We start from the raw sequence: 15,822 nt of genomic DNA, 5'->3' as shown, positions 1-15,822 counted from the left end.
ATGATCCTCTTGGTGAGGTACTTCTGGGGTCTTTCCAGTTGTTGCATGTGCGGGTGAGATACATCCCAAATGGAGCATTATATTCAATCATGGGCCTGACAAGGGAGGAATATAGAGGTACAATGACCTCCTTTGATCTGGATGAGAATCCCTTCATGATGAGATGGGCAAGGTAGAATGTCTTTCTGACCACTTTGGCAACATGGTTGTCAAAGGAGAGGTCACTATCGACTTGAGTCCCCAGGTCTCTGATTACTTCTTCCGTACTCAGTGGGTTATTGTCTATGTGATAATTTGTGGGTACTTTGTTTTTCCCAAAGGGGATGACTATACATTTTTGGCGTTAAGTTTGAGGCCATGATTCCGGCACCAGTTGTCCGTTTCAGTGAGACCTTTCTGTAGGATGTGTGTGTCAGCAGGTGAATCAACTATGGCACCCAGTTTGCAGTCATCTGCAAACTTTGTCAGCCATAATCCTCCCATATTTGCTTTCACATCCGAGAAGTAAATGCCGAATAAGAGTGGTCCCAAGACTGAGCCCTGTGGGACACCACTCGTGACTGGTTTTGAATCTGACATGGCTCCAGCAATTTTGACCTTATGGGTTCTGTTTTTTAGCCAGTTTGCTACCCATCTTGTGACATATGGATTTACATTTAGGCTGCTGAACTTGTCTATGATGCCAGAGTGTGGTATCATGTCAAAGGCTTTAGCCAAGTCCAACTAGGCAGTGTGGACAGCCTTGCCCTCGTCGATGGCACTAGTGACTGTCTCGAAGAAGTCAACCAGGTTTAAGAGGCAGGATCTGCCTTTTACAAAACCGAACTGGGTGGGATCAAGGGTCTGCAGATCTCCAATATCGCCATTTATGAGTTCCATGATGATTCTTTCCATAGCCTTGCAGACCAGGCTGGTCAGACTTATGGGGCGATAGTTACCAGGGTCAGTAGAATTTCCCCCTTTGTGGAGTGGGACCACTGTTGCTGTGCGCCAGTGTTCAGGTACATATCCTGTAGTGAGGCTAAGATTGAATAGCGTTTTTAGGTGCGGGTTGAGTTCATCTTGAAGTTCACGTAACACGCAACCGGGGATACCATCGGGTCCCATAGATGCTGTGTTTTTTGCTTTGTTGAGTGCTGATTTCACCTGTATGTCTGAGATGACAGGTAGGTTACATTCAGCAGGGATAATTACTACATCTTTAGGGGGTGAGGGAGGGGAGAAATTTGCACTGAACCTATCTGCCAGAATATTGGCAATGTCGGTAGGGTCTGGCCTGCACATGCATTGGTTTTTATATCAGGAGCAATTTTATGCTGCTTAGATGATGATGGAAAACACTTCTAGTTTGTGGCTGAAAGTGTTACCATCAAGCAGCATGACGGCCTTGCTGCTATCCTTTAAAAGAGACTCCAATAAGTAAGCAATAGTACATGACAGGGTGGGTGTTACTTGGGAAATAATAGAGCATCTAGAGGTTTGGCAGAGGGCATCTCCATACATGAAAGCTCTGTTATTTCCCCTATAATGCCCACTCAGAAGGACATTATTGCACTTAGAAAATGGGCTATCTGTTAAACTGATTTTTTTTTAGCTTTAAGACATAATACACAGTCTAATTTAGTAGCTAATGAAACATCATCATCATAAGCAATCAGTCATAAGATCAAATGAGACACTTCAAACTTTTGCAAGGAGCTGCAATGTGTAAGATCATACTTGTAGACCAGGGGGCATTATGGATCCAGCATAAAACTCAAGACATGAGCAGAATTTGCTACAAATATATGCTCTTTGTATTTATTAATATTGAATAGGCATTCTATAAATGTAATAACAGCACAGAAATATAGGGAAAACTTACATAGTTGGCAAAGCATGTTAATACAGGTACAGATAAAAATATACAGGGTTGGATTTTTTTAAAACGTTAATACTAGAATAATAGTTATTGGTAGATGTTAGAAAAGGAGACTAGCCAGATAAAACAGGAAAGACAGAAAGAAAAAAAGATCACTCAGATAACAGAAATCAACCAAAATCAGATAGACAGCACTTATTAATATAACGCATTGATAGGGTCTACAATTACTGAAGTGGAACTGACACGGAAAGAAAGGAAAACTAGATGGTAATTCCTTTCCTACTAAGGTGCATTTATTCCATCTAAAATATACTTACAGGGATCCCATGTAGAAAAAATATGCTTTCAATGCCCTGTATTTTTGTTGTTTTTAAGTCATCTCTATAAATCTCATTTATGAGTTGCAAATGTTCAATAACAGATGGGGAACAGGTGATGTCCAGTGCCTAGTGATGCCATTTTTGCAACTAGCAACATGGCATTTAGGACTTTTGCAGTTTGTGATTTCCTTTTCTCCATTTGTTAAATCTTGTCTACTTGACCCCAAAATACCTTCCAAAATGCTGGGATCTTCTGACAACTCCATATAATGTGCTCCCACTGTGGGGTATAATTGGTTTCTGCATTGTGGGTGGGGAACACCAGTACAAGTTGCTATTCTGTCTGCCGTCAGAATCAATATACAAATGCATTTCAATGTGAATATTCTCCATTTTAGGGAGAAAGTAATTGTTGAAAAATTAAGTGTTGACGGTGCTTTAAGCAAGACAGTCAACCCAGCATCTGCCAAATCTACAGGATCTCCTCTACCTATCATTTGTTTGAAGTCTTCTTGTGCGTGGCACTGTGAAATGAGGATAAGACCATAAGATTGTGAAATCATTAGTTTAGGGATGTCAGCTTCCTTGAGTAAACTAGTAATATATTGACATAACGGAGGACTAAGAATCCTATCCAGTCAGGTCACCAGAAAAAATACACAAAGTTAAGCTTTAACTTGTAAATAATGGATAATATGGTGTAGAGAAAGACCATACACCCGAGCGAAATCTTCCCATTATCTTAATGATAATTCTGAAAACAAATGGAATATAAGGGGAAGTCCTGTACTCCTCCATTTGCTTATAAGGAAAATTGGCTGAATGTCTTTAAACTTTGGTTGGGCTATATCAGGAAATACAAAGTTTGCCAGGGTACAATTATTACTTTGATTTTTAAGCATTTTAAGCAGTAAGTGATAGTGTATTCAGGCACTGTGAGATTCCTATACCTCTTCTTCTGAAATTTCTCACTGCTAGTACAAATAGCAGGAGACTCTTAGAACTATTCATCGGCTTATCTATGTGTAGATGTCAGAGCTTTAATGGTGGTGGGTCTATGAATCCCACCATTATGTCGGCTCATGGTGTGATTGAGTGGGGCACAAATAGTTCTCCAAAACATCTGAGTAGTATTGCTTGATATGATAATATCAAGCTGGGTAGTCTAATACCGCCCACAGTTTTTCGGTCATAGTGGACTGTCCCAGTGTCTCTCATGGCATTAGGCTACCAAACGAATCATAAAATGGTCTGGTCCACTTTCTTCAAGGTGGCATAGGGTATTTACTTTGGGATTCCCTGTAGAATATATAGAAGTTTAGGATGCAAGATCATCTTGATCAGAACCAGTTTTAGTTCTTGTGTTATGTTCTAAAAGCTTCAATCATGGATAGTGTCCACTGATGCAGTTTATATTAGTTAGACATTTAGGTTTCTGGAAGAGATAGATGTTAATGCTACGCAGATACCTAAATATGCAGTATGGGGGATGAGTTAATCAGAAAGCCATACCTGGCATGAAAAACAAAGAGGTCAGTTGTATTACGAGTTAGGTATATTGTCTTTGAGATAACCTTATAGCCTGAAACAAGCTTCCAGCTAAGTAACCAATCCCAACATTTAAGGAGGGTTTGTGGCGGATGACACATTAGCATTAAAAGATTGCCCACTAGAAGCACATCTCCCCCTTCCAATTTGTCTTGATGGTTCTCTCTAGAGACTGGTGACAATGTATTCCTAAGGACAGAACTCACTTGTTCTAGGGTAAGCCGAAACAAACGCAATGCTACTGGACATCCTTGGTGCATGCTTTATATATATATATATATATATATTTAGTGGCCTAGAAATATAAAGGCCCAGGTGCATAGTGGCCATTGCACCTTAATAAATCAATTTGATGGATATCATAAAAGAAACTGGAAAGCCATATTGTCTAAGTGGCTAAAATAAGTATGGTCATTTAATGCTGTCAAATCCTATTTCTACCTCTATGGATAACAGGGCTAATGAGGTTTACTTTATATGCCTATTTTCAAGCCAAAGTGCTGCTCTAAGCAAGTTGTAACAAGACATATTGATTAGAATGCACCAAAGAGGGCATTATAATAGAGAGGTATGCCTAAACACTCATGTAATCCACATTTAATAGAGAAATAGGGAAGGAGGTAGATGAACTTGAAGGATCTTTGCCTGGTTTCAAAAACTGGATTATGAGAGACTGCCGCAAAGATGGAAGTACACTGGCATCCAGGTAGAATAGAACATATGCAGTGCAGCTGGAGCTAGGACTTTGATTATCTCTGGGGGCAGACTATCAGCTACCAGTACATTGTTAGATTTCAGATTATATAGCCCAAATAAGTTCTTGTTTACTGAATGGCTTCTCTAGGAAAGCTAGTTGGTCTTGGTTTAAATGTGAGGAGAATGACATTAACTTGTTAAGGTTAGTCACCTGATGTGGCAATACATACTGCCCATATAGATCAGTGTATGATTTTTTTTTAAACACCTTTATTGAATTATCACTTGTGACGTAGGCACATTTACATTCATATAAAAGTAATCAAACTGTATCAACAAGTTAAAATTAACAAACATTATTCTTCATGTATCAATATACATCATATAACCTAAGCAACATTACATAAATTATTCAATTCCTGCCCCTTTTTTAAACAAGGAACATTTTATTAAACTATCACTTATGACATAAGCAATCATATATGTTTGTTTGTTTGGGTCTTTCGGATTTTCCCAGTTAGGGGTCGCCACAGCGGAACTCCGGTCTGCTAATGATTGACAGTAGATTTTTATGTGCCGAGTTGCCGGCCCTGATGCACAACCTTCAACGAAGGTATGCCCATTCACGCATGTCTCCACACAGAAGATGCTCTAGCTGAGAATCGAACAGGACAACGTCTTACTGTGAGGTGACAACGCTACCACAGCACCACCACTGCAGTCTAAGCAATCATATATGTATATAAATGAAAACAAACCACATCGACACAATCACTTGCAAGCATTTTACATCACAGACAACACTGACACACTCCCAGTTGCAAACATTATACATCACTTATAATCTACCCAATCATTTTCAGTCAAACATTGCATAGCTCATATAAGTCTTGCCATCTTTAAACCTCATTCCTCCCCTGTATGTATAAAGTCTGATAATATTTTCTAAATACTTCTAAGGTTTCATCTGTCATTAAATGGTGTAATTGTTTTTGCCCTGCTCAGCTTGGCTTTTGATCTGTACTTCCTAGCCAACCTAGATAAGACTGGTGCAGATATGTCATACTATTGAAGATGAAGTGTGTCTAGTGCTATCTCTATCTTTTTGTTTAGTATGTCCTATATCTTAGCACTAAATTCCAGCATTTCTTGAGAGAGTTTACTGCTCTTAATGTGAGACAGTTGAACTTGTAATATTTTATATTTAGAGTGTAAGCTTACAACTTCTGTCATCCACAATTGCCAGAGACCATTCATGGGTTCATAGGTTCATAGGTAGGTACTAGGCTATCTGCCTGAGGGCATTTATAAGCCTAGCCAGAGTGTGTCGGCTTTCGCCACCCCATTGATTAATTAACTGAGCCTCTGTCAAGCAGAGCCAATGAAGTGATCCCAGGGGTGTGCTTTCTGTTACCCATCCACTCGTCAAGGCTTCTCTTGAAGAGCGTTAGTGAGGGCCTCTGCCTAATGTAGTTAGGAATTTTGTTCCAAAGCATGGGGAGTCTCTGTGACAGGAATCTATCCCTCCAGCATGTTCTATTTATTGTTGTGGCAAGGTTTAGCTCACTAGAGCGCGTTGCTCGCAGTGACTTGGATTTCTTTAGGTGGAGCATGTCCATCAATTCTGAGTTGGACATGGCTTTGTAAGTCAGGCAGAGATCACCTCTGAGTAAGCGATATGCCACTGAGTACAGCCGGAGTTTTCTCAGTCGGGCTGCATAAGACATATGTTTGAGGCCAGTGATCCTCTTGGTGAGGTGCTTTTGTGGTCTTTCAAGCTGTTGGAAGTGTCTTGTGAGGTACATCCCAAATGGGGCATTGTGCTCTATGATGGGTCTGATGAGTGATGAGTAGAGGGGCACTATAACCTCTTTATTTCTAGATGCGAACCCCTTAGTAATTAGATGGGCCACATAGAAGGATTTCCTAACTACTTTGGCTATATGATTGGCAAAGGAGAGATTACTACTTGGGTCCCCAGATCTCTTATTACCTCTTCCGTATTAAGGGGAGCTGGTGCCTATGTGGTAATTCATGGGTATTTGGTTTTTCCCAAATGGGATGACTACGCATTTTTTGGCATTTAGCTTGAGGCCATGACTTTGACACCAGGTGTCTGTCTCAGTAAGGCCTTTATGGAGGATGTCCGTGTCAGCCGGAGAGACAATTATGGCTCCCAGTTTGCAGTCATCGGCGAACTTGGTTAGCCATAGTCCTCCTGTGTTTGCCTGTACTTCTGAGAATTATATGCCAAACAGTAGGGGTCCCAGAACTGAGCCTTGTGGGACACCACTTGTGACTGGTTTAGAGTCAGACCTGGAGCCCACTATTCTTACTGTGTGAGTTCTGTCTGGAAGCCAGTTGGCAACCCATCTTGTGACGTAGGGGTTTATGTTCAGGCTGTTGAGTTTTCTATAATACCCAAGTGAGGAATGGTGTTGAACGCCTTGGCGAGATCAAGGTAGGCTGTGTGAACCACCTTTCCCTCATCTATGGCCTTGGTAACTGTCTCGAAGAAGTCAATCAGGTTTAGTAGGCATGATCTGCCCTTAACAAAGCCGAACTGCATCGGGTCAAGTGTTTGGAGGTTCCCAATGTCTTTGTTAATGAGTTCCATGATGATGCGCTCCACAGCCTTGCAGACCAGGCTATCCAGGCTTATGGGGTGATAGTTACCAGGGTCAGTTGTGGCTCCTCCTTTGTGGAGCGGAATAACCATTGCTGTGCACCATTCTATGGGCACGTAGCCTGTGGAGAGGCTGAGGTTGAACAGTTTAGGTGGGGGGTTAGTTCGTTCTGTAGTTCATGCAAGACACAGCCTGGGACACCATCTGGCCCCATTGATGCTGTGTTTTTGGCTTTTGAAAGGGCTGTTTTCACCTGTACTTCTGTGATTTACGGGACATTACACTTTTCCGGTATTGTTGTGGGCCCTTTTGAAGGTGAGAGGGAGGTGAAGTTTACACTGAATCTATCTGCCAGTATGTTGGCAATATCAGTAGGTTCAGTATATTTTGTGCTATTTTGCACTATCTCAGAGCATATCTGTGAGTTGCCACTTAGATTTTTGACATAGCTAAAGAAGGCTTTGTGGTTATCTTTTGAGTCCTTGGTTATTTTTCTTTCAAAGTTAGCCTTGGATGATTTTATGAGGGACCTTAGTTTCTTACTGATATTGATCAGGGATGTCTTTCCTTCTTCGGATTTGCTTTTTTTCTGAACTAGTTTTCTCCTTTTGTTGTATAACCTGTTTATGGCAGGGGTCCACCAGACTGGTTTCCTTCTCTTAGGGGAGTGAGTCTTGGTTTTGCTAGGAATGGCATGATCCCTGCATCCTTGTAGGTGCTCATAGAGTGCAATTGTAAAGGATTCTGCATCTTGGGCAGTGTTATCCTTTAGCGTGGGGGCTGTGAAACTTACCACCTCTGACTTAAGTAAGGTGAAGTTTGCTTTAGAAATGTTTTTCACTGTGGTTTCCTTGGTTGGGGGTGGTGGCGGGGTGTTGACATCCAGGGTGATTAATTTATGGTCTGATCTAACCAGTGACGGGTTGACCTCTGCTAGGAGCACCTGTCACCCATGTTGATGGTGACCAGGTCCAATATATTGTGGCCCCTGGTAGAGGAATTTACGAGCTGATCCAGGGCATTTGAGTTGATAAATTCCAGGAAACGCTGAGCCTGGGAGTTTGTACTCAAGTAGGTTTCCCAGTTAATGGTAGGGTAATTGAAATCTCCCAAGATCAAGGTGTTCTGTAGGACCTTCATGTTTTCCAGTGTCTCCAGAAAGGCGGAGTGGTGGTCCTGGGTCATGTAGGGTGATCTGTAGCAGGCCACAATTTGCATTGCAGATTTGCCCGATGTTAGTTGCACATGGATGATCTCAGAGTTATCATGCTGCACCACTAACCTGGAGGTGTGGGTATTCTTAATGAATATGGATACACCCCCTCCTTTTGTGTTTCGGTCCGTGTTCTGTGGCCGAAATGTGTGGTATGAGGTGCAGCCTAGTAGTGCTGGAGTGCTCTCTGGAGCCTTGAACCAGGTTTCAGTTACTGCACAGATGTCGATGTTCTCCATACTTAGGAGTGCTTTGAGCGCATGTATTTTGAGATTTAAACTCCTGGCGTTGAGTAGCATAACCCTCAGTTTTTTACTTGTGCTGTTTACGGAGGTGGGTTTGAATTTTGAGCCTTGCCTAAAAAAGGCACTATGGGGGCAGCAAGAGCCTTGGCCAGTATTCGAAAGCCAAGGGGTGACAGGTGCAAGCTATCTCTTGCGAAGCAACGTGGCATGTTGAGCATGTCATCCCAGGCTGACAGACACTGGATCCCCTTTGAATAACACCAGAAGCTTAGCCAATTGTTGAAATTGATCATTTTTTCTTTATACTGAGGTACCATTCTTGGTGAGGGCAGGATGCTACTCGGGGTCAGGGTCATACCCGCCTGGGATACATGATCAGAGAGCTCTTCCATGTCTCTTTTCATGTAGTCCAGGGAGGTACGGCTCAGGTCGTTCACACCAACATGAACAATGACAGAGTCATATTTGTACTTGTTCTGGAGTGACCTGAGTGCTTGTGTTATGTGGTGGATTCTGGCTCCTGACAGGCAGCTAACAGTAACCTTCTCCTTGTCCAGCCTAGTGAGTGGGGCGTCAGTGTGCCTGACTATTGAGTCACCTATTACTAGTGTGTTAGGTATGTTATTTCGCCTTAAGGGCTGTGATTGTGCGGCACATTGATTTTGTGTTTTATGTGTTGTCTGGTTTGTGAGGGGAGGTGCAGGTTTTGTGGGTGTCTGCTTTGGAGCTCTCAGATGCTTTTGCAGGTTTTTATTTAGAGCCTCCGAGTATCATTTTGTGTATTTATGTGTATCTTTTGCCAGTGCTGGTTTAGTAGGTCTATGTGAGGCTGGAGGTGTGGTGCAAGTGTTAACCTTCTCCTCACGACTGTCTGTTCCAGTCTTGGGTGGAGATACCTTAGCCTCCAGTTTGGCTGTATAATTGCATCTCTCACATATGTTAGTGTTTTGTGGTAGGAGGAGAGGGCTGTCTGTGTACATGAGGCAGTTGTAACATTGCCTCAGGATACCCAGATTCGCCAGCTGGACTGGAGAGTACACCTGAAGTTGCACTTTGGTCATGCCTGACTAGTAGGGTGAGCTGCTTAGTCACTTGGTTGGTGAGGGGTGGATAAAGAGCCTTGCCCTGCTGGGCAGTCAAGTGTTGGGGTATATTAGTGCTTGCTATTAGGTCTGAGCAAGTGCTGGACTGTAGGATGCTTTTTGAGTACTTAGGTTGACAGTTAGACTAGTTTCAAGTGAAAAACTGAAGGAGACTTAGTGGAGCCAGGAATAATTTAACCCTAGCTAACCGGTGCTGCCCGACGCACAAAACCATGCAACGTGTTTTTTAAACTACTAACTTCTGGGCTGGTCACAACACCTAAGATGTGCATTATTATATCCTTTAAACATATTCTATGAATACTGGAACTTATATTCCCGGCCTTCATGGGCCTGCATAAAACCTTGAGTGAGTTTTAATAACTGGTGCTGAAAATCAGGTTGCCTGGTGTAGAAGGGTATAGACTCCACATCTGAGGTGTGGAGGTGTGATTGTAGTAAAATCACAATGCATGGCTTTGTGATCCGAATATGGGTATGGTAGAACAGCATGCTCAGGAGTGAGATCTAGCAGTTCCTTAGCTACATAGATCTTATCTGTTCTGATGCTGATGTCAGAATGGGGAGTAGAGTGGGTAAAGGTAGGGGCTGCTTTGTTGTTATAGGAACCCACTTAAGTTCATCCGCTCAGGCCTGCAAAGCTTTCACCTTGCTTGTGATCTTAAACACCTTACTTAGAGTGGAGGCATCTGACACTATAATACAGTTAAAGTCTCCCATTAGTAATAAAGATTCCCTTGTTCCATCCTGAATCTGCTGCAACAGTTGTTTGGCTGCTTGTGCCCTCAGTGAAGTAGGCCAGTAAGTCATTGTTAATGTTAATGTTCTTCTTGCTACCTGGATAGTTATGCAGCTTCCTGTTGTCCTTTCACTTTATTTATCCACAATGTGAAAAGAGGTGAGGGGATGCTTCACTAAAACTGCTATTCTTTTAGCAGAAATATAAGCCAAATGAACTAGAACCACGTAGCCCCACTGAATAATTTTTAATGTTCTGAATGTGATAGATGGGTTTCCTGAACCATCAGGATATCTAGGAATGACTCCTGATCCACACTCACAGACAAGCCCTCTTACTATGAGAATTGATGCCATTTACATTAACACTAAGTAATTTCTTCTCCTGGCAGTTTCAAGGAGGTTATCATGACCTCTATTAGTGGGCTAACTAAACAGACCTTGTAATCCCTTATCTTAAGGCAGTGGCTGCCGTAAAGATACAAAATGAATGAGAAGGTTTCCAGGTGAAATAAGAAAAGTCTCTGGGTTTTGGTCCAAATAATGAGTAAGACACCAACAGATAGCTTAAAATAAGAACAGGCATTGAACCTGACAAACACAGTTATCAACTGTAAGCAATAACACAGGTGTGATTATATACAATTCAATAAAGTGATTTCCAAAGTAATGGAGAATACATCTGTACCCAGTCCCTTATCCCCTGGGGAGGACCGGGGAGGATCATCTTTGAACTGTGTAGGCACAATCTCCAGCTCTGTAAACTCCTGAGGGCACAAGGATCATCACAAACATTGAATATTTGTAGCCATATTTTCTGAGTAGATTAATTATGCAACTTTGGTTTAGTATCTTACAAAAAAGTACACTTTTCGTATGGTAATAACTATATCATGGCTCTTTGATGGGTATATAGCTCAGCAAGCTCCTGCCTGGTGCCCTGCAGCATTCTACAGCAGCAGAGAGACAACAGAGAGAGTTTGGAGTGATTAAGTATAGTTTTTCTGCATTTTCTTGCCTTTAGCTAATTCCACCTAAAACGCCGATTTTTTTAGAGTTTCTGTGTTTTAAAAAGCTTGTTTCAGCTACATATTGTACTTATTTTACTGCCGGCACTTTAACAAAGTAATTGTTGTGTTTAAATTATCTGTTTAATTGTTGTAGGCTACACACTCAAGTGTGATAGCCATTTCTGTGCATTTAAAGTGTTTTTTTGATTGTATCTGCTTTATTTTCTGAAAAAATATATATATACTTGTTTACCACCTTTCTAAGGTAGTACAGTCCAGTTTTCAGGTTAGTGCTGAATTCTGGGCTGTGTTACAAGTTTCTGTGCTTGCCCATATATTACTTGGATAGAAGGAAGTTTCTCTGTTCACCTGTGAGAAAGTGGAGCTTTCAGCAGCTTATCTGTCCCTGGAGGAGTGGTTTCAGCCCAGAAATTAGTTTATTGGCCATTTTGGGCTGATTTCTACCTCTCTCATTTCGCTGCTATAAAAACCGCATTAGCATGGTTTTGAGCATCAGCCAGCACCGGTTAGCTAGGATTTAACTATTCCTGGCTCCATGAAGTCTACTCTTCAAATTTTCCCTTGGAACTAGACAAACTTTCAACTTAAGCACTCAAACCATTCACTTCTCAGCATGGCACTTACTCAAAACTCATAGCAAGCACTAATAAACCTTAGCACTAGACCCCCCTATACTGTACAGAAGGACAAGGCTCTCTATTTGACTTTACCAGCCAATCAGTAAAACAGCTCACTGTACCTATCCAGGCATGTCCAAAGGGCAGTTTCAGGTGTACTCTCCAGTCCATCTGGTGAATCTGGGCATTTTGAGGCAATGCTACAATTGCCTCATGTAGACAGACAACCATCTCCTCCTACCACCAAACACTAATACATGTGAGAGATGCAATTATACAGCCAAACTGGGGGCTAAGCTCTCTCAACCCAAGACTGGATCAGACAGTCAAGAGGAGAAGGGAATTACTTGCATCACACCACCAGTCTCACATAGGCCTATGAAACCAGCACTGGCAAAAACCACACATAAATGCACGAAAACATACTCAGAGGCTCTAAATAAAAATCTTCAAGAGCAACAGAGACCTCCAAAGCAGACATCCAAGCAACCTCCATCCCCAGCACAAACCATGAAACACATACTTCACAAAGTCAGTGTGTCATGCAATCACAGTCATTAAGGCAAGATAACATACCCAACACACTAGTAATAGATGACTCTATAGTCAGTCACACTGACGTCCCACTCACTAGGATGAACAAGGAGAAGGTTACTGTTAGCTGCCTGTTGGGTGCCAGGATCCGTCACATAACACAAGCACTCAGGTCACTCCAGAACCAAATATGACTCTGTCATTGTCCATGTTGGTGTGAATGACCTGAGCCATACCTCCCTGGACTACATGAAAAGAGACATGGAAGAGTTCTCTGATTACGTAGCCCAGGCTGGTATGATCCTGACCCTGAGTAGCATCCTGTCCTCACCAAGAATGATACCATGGTATAAAGAACAATTATCAATTTCAACAACTGGCTAAGCTTCTGGTGTCATTCAAAGGGGATACAGTGTCTGTCCGCCTGGGATGACATGCTCAAGAAGCCACGCTGCTTCACTAGAGATGGCTTGCACCTGTCACCCTTAGGCTTTCGAATACTGGCCAAGACTCTTGCCACCCCCATAGTGCCTTTTTTAGGCAAGGCCCAAAAGACAAACCCACCACTGTAAATAGCACAAGTAACAAAAAACTGAGGGTAATGCTACTCAATGCCAGAAGTCTAAACCTCAAAATGCACGCACTCGAGGCACTCCTCAGTATGGACAAAATCGATACATGTGCAGTAACAGAAACCTGGTTTAAGGCTCTAGAGAGTACCCCAGCACTACCAGGCTACAACTCAAACCATACATTTCGGCCACAAAACCTGGACTGAAATACAAAAGGTGGGGGTGTATCCATATTCATCAAGGATACCCAAACCTCCAGGTTAGTGGCACAGCATGATGCTTCAGAGATCATCCATGTGCAACTAACAACAGGCAAAACTGCAATTCAAATTGTAGCTTGCTACAGATCACCCACCATGTTCCAGGACCCCCATTCCGCATTTCTGGAAACACTGGGAAACATAAAGGTCCTACCAAACACCCTGATATTGGGTGATTTCAACTACCCAAACATTAACTGGGAGAACTACTCAAGTACTAACTCCCTTGCCCAACATTTCCTAGAATTTATAAACTCAAACACCCTGGATCAACTGGTCAACACCCCTACCAGAGGTGACAACATATTGGACCTGGTCATCACCAACATGGGCGACCAGTGTTCCACACCGGAGGTCAACCCCTCACTGGTTAGATCTGACCATAAACTAATCACTCTGGATATCCACATTCCGGCCCCACCCCCGGTCAAGGAAACCACCATGAAAAATTTTTCAAAGGCAAACTTCATGTTACTTAAGACCGAGGTGAAAAGTTTCAAAGCCCCTATGCTAAAGGCTAAAGCTGCCCAAGCTGAAAAATCCTTTACTAATGCACTCTACGGGCACCTACAAATAATGCATGGATCATGCTATCCCAAGCAAAACCAAGACTCACTCCTCCAAGTAAAGGAAACCAGTCTGGTGGACCCCTGCCATAAACAAGCTATACAATAGAAGGTGGAAACTAGTACAGAAAAGAGTAAATTCCTAAGGAGGGAAGACATCCCTGATCAGTATCAGCAAGAAACTATGATCCCCATAAAATCATCCAAGGCTAGCTTTGAAAGAAAAATTGCCAAGGACTCCAGAGATAACCACAAGGCATTCTTTAGCTATGTCAAGAATCTAAGTGGCAATTCTCAGATCTGCATGGAGTTAGTGCAGAATGGCACAAAATACACTGAACCGACCGATATCGCCAACATCCTGGCAGACAGGTTCAGTGCAAACTTCACCCCCTCTCACCCTCAAAAGGGCCCATAACCATACCAGAAGAATGTAGTGCCCCTGAAATCACAGACAGGTTAAAACAACCCTCTCCAAAGCCACAAACACAGCATCAATGGGACTGGACGGTGTCCCAGGCTGCGTCCTACATGAGCTCAAACATGAACTAACCCCACACCTAAACACACTGTTCAAACTCAGCCTCTCCACAGGCTATGTGCCCATAGAGTGGCGCACAGCAACGGTTATTATGCTCCACAAAGGTGGAGCCACAACAGACCCTGGGAACTATCGCCCTATAAGCCTGACTAGCTTGGTCTGCAAGGCTATGCAGCGCATCATCATGGATCTTATTAACAGAGATATTGGGAACCTCCAAACACTGGACCCTACCCAGTTCAGCTCTGTTAAGGGCAGATCATGCCTCTTAAACCTGGTGGACTTCTTTGAGACAGTTACCAAGGCTATAGATGAGGAAAGGTAGCCCACACAGCCTACCTAGACCTCACAAAGGCCTTCAACACCATTCCCCATTCTGTATTATAGACAAGCTCATCAGCCTGAACATAAACCCCTACATCACGAGATGGGTTGCCAACTGGCTCATGGACAGAACCCACATGGTAAGAGTTGTGACAGCTAGGTCTGACTCTAAACCGGTTACAAGTGGCATTCCCCAGGGCTTAGTCCTAGGACCCCTCCTGTTCGGCATATACTTCTCAGAGGTACAGGCAAGCACAGGAGGACTATGGCTGAGCAAGTTCACAGATGACTGCAAACTAGGGGTTATAATTGACTCTCCGGCTGACACAGGCATCCTCTAAAAGGGTCTCACTGAGACAGATACCTGGTGTCAAAACCAAGGCCTCAAGCTAAATGCCAAGAAGTGCATAGTCATCCCCTTTGGAAAAAACAAAGTACCCACAAACTACTACATAGATGGTAGTCCCCTAAATACGGAAGATGTAATAAGGGGTCTGGGGACCCAAGTAAGATAGTAATCTCTGCTTTGATAATCACATTGCCAAAGTAGTTAGAAAATCCTTCTATGTGGCCCACCTAATCACAAAAGGGTTTGCATCCAGATCAAAAGAGGTCATTGCGCTCCTCTACTCATCACTCATCAGACCCATCATAGAGTGCAACGTCCCATTTGGGATGTACTTACAAGACACCTGCAACAGCTGGAAAGACCACAGAAGTACCTCACCACAAGGATCACTGGCCTCAAACAGATGCCCTATGCAGCTCGACTGAAGAAACTCCAGCTGTACTCGGTTGCATACCGTCTACTCAGAGGTGATCTCTGCCTGACATACAAGGCCATGTCCAACTCAGAATTGATGGACATGTTCCACCTAAAGAAAACTATATCCCTTCGAGCCACATGCTCTAGGGATCTAAACCTCACCACAACAATAAATAGGACATGCTGGAGGGAAAGAGTCCTGTCCCAGAGACTTCCCATGCTTTGGAATAACCTTGACGAGTGGATGGGAATCTGAA

This window comes from Protopterus annectens, chromosome 7.part1 (genome assembly GCF_019279795.1).
Source record: "Protopterus annectens isolate FY-2018-M chromosome 7.part1, PAN1.0, whole genome shotgun sequence".
Taxonomy (NCBI): Eukaryota; Metazoa; Chordata; order Ceratodontiformes; family Protopteridae; genus Protopterus; species Protopterus annectens.
Note: the sequence above shows the minus strand (reverse complement) of the source record.